The 5,932-nt window shown below is 44.6% G+C and overlaps 1 protein-coding gene across 1 annotated transcript in view; it reads right to left on the reverse strand.

Annotated features, from left to right (window-relative positions):
- LOC116095793 (putative uncharacterized protein C1orf196) overlaps window positions 1-5,932 on the reverse strand; it is a 602,408-nt gene that overhangs the window by 338,020 nt on the left and 258,456 nt on the right. The window lies entirely within an intron of this gene.

Raw genomic sequence — 5,932 nt, forward strand, 5'->3', positions numbered from 1 at the left:
AATGAAGAAAATATCCAATAAAAAAGAATAGCCATTCTTTTAAAAAAAAAAAACCTGAAGAAAAAAAAGAGAGAGAGAGAAAAGGGATTTTGCAACCAGAAGATTTCTGTAAACAAGGAAGGTGTAAACTTTGGATCTAAAGCCGGGCTTTCCATTTTGACTTTGATACTTCAGACATCTATGTGTGACTAATCATTTGCGGGGTGGGACTGTTCTGTGCATTGTGGTAAGTCTAGGAACTCCCTTGGTCTCTTCCCTTTAGAAGCCAATAGTAGAGTTGTGCTTGCTCTTCCAGAAGAATGGAGTTCAGTTCCCAGAATCCATGCCTGGCAACTCACAGTCAACCAAAACTTCAACTCCACGAGATCCTATGCTGTCTTCCGGCTTCCTTGGACATGTGTATTCAAGGACGATGCCAAAAACACCATGACCCCTGCCCTACTTTCTGTTGCTGTGATTAAAATACCCTGAAAGGGGAGGAGACAGGCAACTGGTAGAGTTTACGTTAGCCCACACTTCATCAAGAGCAAAGAAATAAATGCATGCATGCACACTCTCTTGCTTGCTTACTTCAGCTCAGCTCAATTTCTTTATTCTTTTTAGAAGTTTTATTTTTCTACTAATGCATATTATGCTTCTGCAACTATGTGTGTGCTTGCCATTTGGAGATTATGGAAGTCAGAAAAGGGCATCAGATCTCCTGGAACTAGAGGTGGTTGTGGGCTGCCCTATGTAGTTACTGGGAACCAAACTCAGGTCCTCTGCAGGAGCAGTGCATGCTTTTAACCACTCAGCCATCTCTCTAGCCCTGGTTTCTTGACTCTCATACAATTCAGGACACCCAGGCCTAGAGGATGGTGCTGCCCTCTGTGGACTAAGTCTTTCTATATCAATTAACTTAATTCAAACAATTCCTTGCAGTTGAGCCTACAGGACCATCAATTCCAGAAAATCTCTCCCTGAGACTCTCTTTCAGGTTCTAGGTTGTGTTGAATTAGCAATTAATGCTGACCATCACAATCCCTTCACATCCACCAGCCAGGAAAAACTCAAAATATAGCAAAAATCCTCTGGAAGGTGGCAGGCAAAATTTTTTCTCCTCTCTTCTTAGTTGAGATCATTCACATAGACATGTTCAACCCGTGGCTCAGACCACACATGACCTATGGATAGCTATAAATACAATCCAACACAAAATCATAAACATACTTGAAACATCATGATTTTCTTGATAGTGTGGACTTTGTAGATGTTAACATTGTGTGGCCTTCATAAGGTTGGGCCCGCCTGAACAGGTAATGCTGGAGCTGAGCATTGGCTGGGAAGTCGTTATTTGCTAACATAACAACAGATATCTCAAAGAGAACGAGATATTTGGGGGGGGGGCATTCATATTCTGCTTGGAGAGTTTAGAAAATTGTATTCTTGGAGCCCTAAACCTTGTTGGGGTCTGAGAGTATAGAGTTTAGCTTTTGAACTGTCTTGCCTCTTAAAATTGACCAAACAATTTTATCAGCCCCAGATAAATATGTTAGTAATAACTGTGCTGCTCTCTAACTGTAGCATCGACGTAAAATAGCACCTACGGGCATGGAAAGTGTTGGAAACAGGAGTCAAATTGAAGGTTGCCTCTGTGATACCACGGCCTGCCTCCCTCCAAGATCTCCTCACTGCAAGGGGGATGGCAGCTGGTGGGCTAAGCTCCCTGTCCACTGGCAAAAGCTGATGGAGACTCTGCTCCAAATCCATCCTTCTGTATTTGAGGCTAGTATACAGGCAGCTCTCTACTAGCCAATCTACTCTTGTTAACTCAAGACTAAGTCTGCCCGAAGCCAATGGGAGGGTCTAGCCCTCCAGTGGAGTTTGCTAAGCCTTCTCTCAAAAGGAGAGAAGAAAAACAAAGCTCCCTTGAACCTATTCCATCCCAGATCCTGGCAGGGCTCCCAACCTATTTCTCAGTCACCAGGCTTGCCTCCTGCTTACCACTCCACCTCCTGCTCCTGTGTGCCCTTACTGCTTGGAAAGGGACACGCAGGCTTTGGCACATGCTTCAGCGCAGAAAGCAGAACGGAAGACAGATAAGAAGCAAGAAGTGAAGCAGAGGAGAAGAAGACTGGAGGAAGAAGCAGAAAGAGGGAAAGGAGAAATAAAAGAGGAGAGTACAACCTAAAGGATACATATGCTTTCTGTTTCCCAGGCTCTTGTATTTGAACACGTGATCCCCGGCTGACGGCACTGCTGTGGAGTCCTTAGGAGACAGAGTTCACCAGAGGAAGATGATCTAGGTGTTTGTAGCTCTGCTTCTGAACTCTAGATACAATGTCCCCCACAGTGATGGACAGACAACCGCATCCCTCTGCAACCATGATGAGATAAACTCGTTCTCTCTTAGGTTGCTTTTTTTCAAGTCTATTTTATCACAGAAATGGAAAAGTAACAAGACAGCTAAGGCGGAGACTTGCTTACAGGTGCCAGGCTAGGCGTTTGCTTTTATTTTGAAAGGTTTCCTTGGTTCTGTTCCTAATATTTGGACCCAGGGGAAGGGGGTGTTCTATGGTGTATCCCCTCTTAATATGAGTTCCCCAAGTTTTAAGCAGGGAGACCCTCTTCTTGGTCAACGGGACACAGGTCCTCCCTCAAGCAGCCTCTACCCCTTGACCAGCAGAGTCTTCCATGTGCACACATATTGATCAGCCTTCGGCACTCAGCCTCCAACAGTAAGCCCTTACTTTGAACTCAGTCATCTTCCTGTTTCCCCCAAGCATGGCTTCTCCTTTAATAAACAATGACCCAAAGCCTTTGGTGGGAGGCGGGCAGCGTTGCTCTAAGGAGATTTAATTTGCTGTAATCGACCCCTCTTAGCATGCAGAGTCACACAGTGCGAGGAAAAGAATTAATCTCTCCCAGAAAGAATTGCCTTTTTTGCTGTTATGAATCTAATCACTTAGGAGGCTGAGTTGGCATTTTGGGTGTAGAGGGAGCTCTCAGGAATCAAAACCACCAGATCAGGTTTCAAATGCCATCTGAATAGGGTACTTCATTGAACTGGGGGGGGGGGGGGGAGCTGCAAACTGAAGATGCAATACAAAGCAAATGGAGGCTCTTCAGCTCTGTAGTTCTTTCAGATACCCCACCCCCACCCCACCCCCAGCACCAAGCAAAGAAAGTTATAGAATGAATGCATCGCTGCGGCCCTCTTGGGAGACCTTGTCCCCACCTCTTCTCTTCCATGAGATGCTGCCATCTCTAGGGCAGGTTGTTAGGCCTGCCAATCATCGCTGGTATCCACCCCCAGCCCCACTCCCCCCTTATACTGGGGGATGTATCTCCTCTGTGCATACTGTTTTATAATCCTCAAAGGTAGAATTTGATAGCACAGCAGCACGCTTTGCCTTTGACATTCTCCTAAGCAGGATTTATTGCCTCCGAGACAGATGTGACTTGAATCGATTATGCCTTGTAAGCACTCATTCTCCAAGCAGCCCCCAGGTTCTCTACAAGACTTTGGTTTCTTTGTATTGGCTTCATTCTGTGTGTGTCTGATGTCAGAGAATCTCATCATAATCCAATACTGTTAAGAGCCCTGAGCGTGCTGAACTGGGAGACTTAGGAAGGCCACCAAGTGAAGGCCTGTAGTTCATCCTCTGAGGAGCTTTTGTCCCATAAAATGAAACCCTACAGACTGATCCACTGACGTCAAGGAATGTAGACAGGACGGAAGAATGTGCTTGCCGGCTACATTAACATTCTTTTGATACTCCACCATTGAGCATAGAATAATCAATAAATGTATCCATCTGTCTTTGGGAGTAAGATAGGAAGCAATGTTTAAAAATAGATGGAAAAAATAGCAATTTCACACACACACACACACACACACACACACACACACACACACACGGATGTTCAATAAAGATTCTCACTAAAAAGAATGTATGTATGGATGTTGATTGCAAAACTCAAGAGATGCTCAGTGGTTAAGGATATTTGCTGCTTTCACAGAAGACCCAAATTCAATCCCCAGAACCTATATCATGAGGTTTCTAACTGCCTGTAACTCTAGTTCCAGGGGATCTGATGCCCCCATGGCCTCTGCAGACAGCATACTCATATGCATATACCCAAGCACAATTACACATATGCCTAATTACAAATAAAATAAACCTTAAAAAATTAAAACTTCCTATTACCCCAGTCATCTCCAACTTCCAGTTTCCTTAGCATCGTCTAGGATTGATGGCGCCATACTCTTGTATTCTCCAGAGATTCCTTGCAGCCTGAGGGGTTGTGGGTCACAATTCTATTTGAGTTCAGCAAAACTTTCAAAAAGTTACTGGATTTAGAAATAAAGCTACAAGGCAAATACCTCAAAACAAAATTAAGTACAACCCACTTCATCCTTTATATACATCTAAAAGACAAAGACTATTAGCTAAGACTTTCTGAACAGAAAGAGGCAAGACAAGAGTATGCCCAGATACCACATGACAACACTTGACTGACTTCCTGGGTCAGTTTTCCTAGAGATGTGGGCCCAATCTATCTTGATTTTAGAATGTAGGATTGGAGAGTAAGAGGCACAGAACCCTGCTTTACATTATTGAAATGAGAACTTTCTGGTTGTGTCAATTCAGAAGAGTAGAGAATGAGAGAGACAATGATGTATTCTGACACAGGAACAACTGTGTGAGATGGGATACTTTATCTCCTTAAAGGGAAAGAGAAAGGGAAGAAGGAGGGAAGGAGGGAGGAGAGAGACAGAGAGAGAGAGAGAGAGAGACAGAGACAGAGACAGAGAGAGACAGAGACAGAGAGACAGAGACAGAGAGACAGACAGAGAGAGACAGAGAGAGAGAGACAGAAAGACAGAGACAGAGGGGAGAGAGAGAGAAGAAGCAGACCATGATGAGCACATGGAGAGAGAGGAGGCAGGAAAATGGGGAGAGAAGGGACAGAGGGGGAAAAGAGGAAGAGAAGAGCAAGAGGTGAGGAGGGGACAAGCAGCCCCTTTTATAGTGAGTCAGCCACACCTGGCTGTTGCCAGGTAACTGTGGGGCAGAGCCTAAAAGGAATGCTAACATTACCTAGTGGGATCCTGCCAGAATGAGGATGATGATGATGATGATGATGATGATGATGATGATGATGATGATGATGATGATGATGATGATGATGTGATGATGATGATAAATGGCGAGTTGTTATGAACTTTAGCTACCCCATCCATGCTGTGGACTCACTCCTCCATGCCCCTCAATTATGGGGCCTGTTTTCCCTCTGATGTTAACAGCTTTTTGAAAGTTCAGTTCTCTCCATCGGTAAATTCAGATGAGAAGAAGAAATGAAGAGGCTTTTATTCTCTGAGATTTCAAAAGCTAGAACGTACACATTCTCCTTGGGGATTCATTTAGACAGTTCCCTAGGCTGCGATGTCAGCTATCGGATTGGGTCCAGGCACTGAGCAAAGCTACGCTTTCAGGAACAATTTGCTTTCTTTATTCAGTAAATTGCTCTAAATTTTCCCTTTTTTCCCAAGTCTTAAAATTGGCTGTTGTAGCTTTAGAAGCCGTCTCTTCTCCCCCAGACAGGCTTAGGGAGGAAGGAGCAGCTGAATGGCTGTTTACTTTTAAAAAGGGGCCGGGAGAATAACCGTGCAAATGAAAGGCTTTGCATAATTTGGGGCACCTCAATGGAGGAGCCCGGATCCCACGGGGCACTTCAAATATTGACAGGTGAGGAATGTAGACAGGCCCCACCGCTGGCTACAGACCTGGTGAGATGAAATCCAGATTTCCAGATTGATGAAAGAAAATAAAACACAAAACAACATCCACACAGAAACACAAAGAGAGGAGAGACCACAGTTCAAAGATCTCCCACCCAGAGCAGAGGGCAGGGAACCGCAGACCATCCAGACCTCAGCAAGCTCCGA

This window comes from Mastomys coucha, unplaced genomic scaffold (assembly GCF_008632895.1).
Source record: "Mastomys coucha isolate ucsf_1 unplaced genomic scaffold, UCSF_Mcou_1 pScaffold18, whole genome shotgun sequence".
Classification (NCBI taxonomy): Eukaryota; Metazoa; Chordata; class Mammalia; order Rodentia; family Muridae; genus Mastomys; species Mastomys coucha.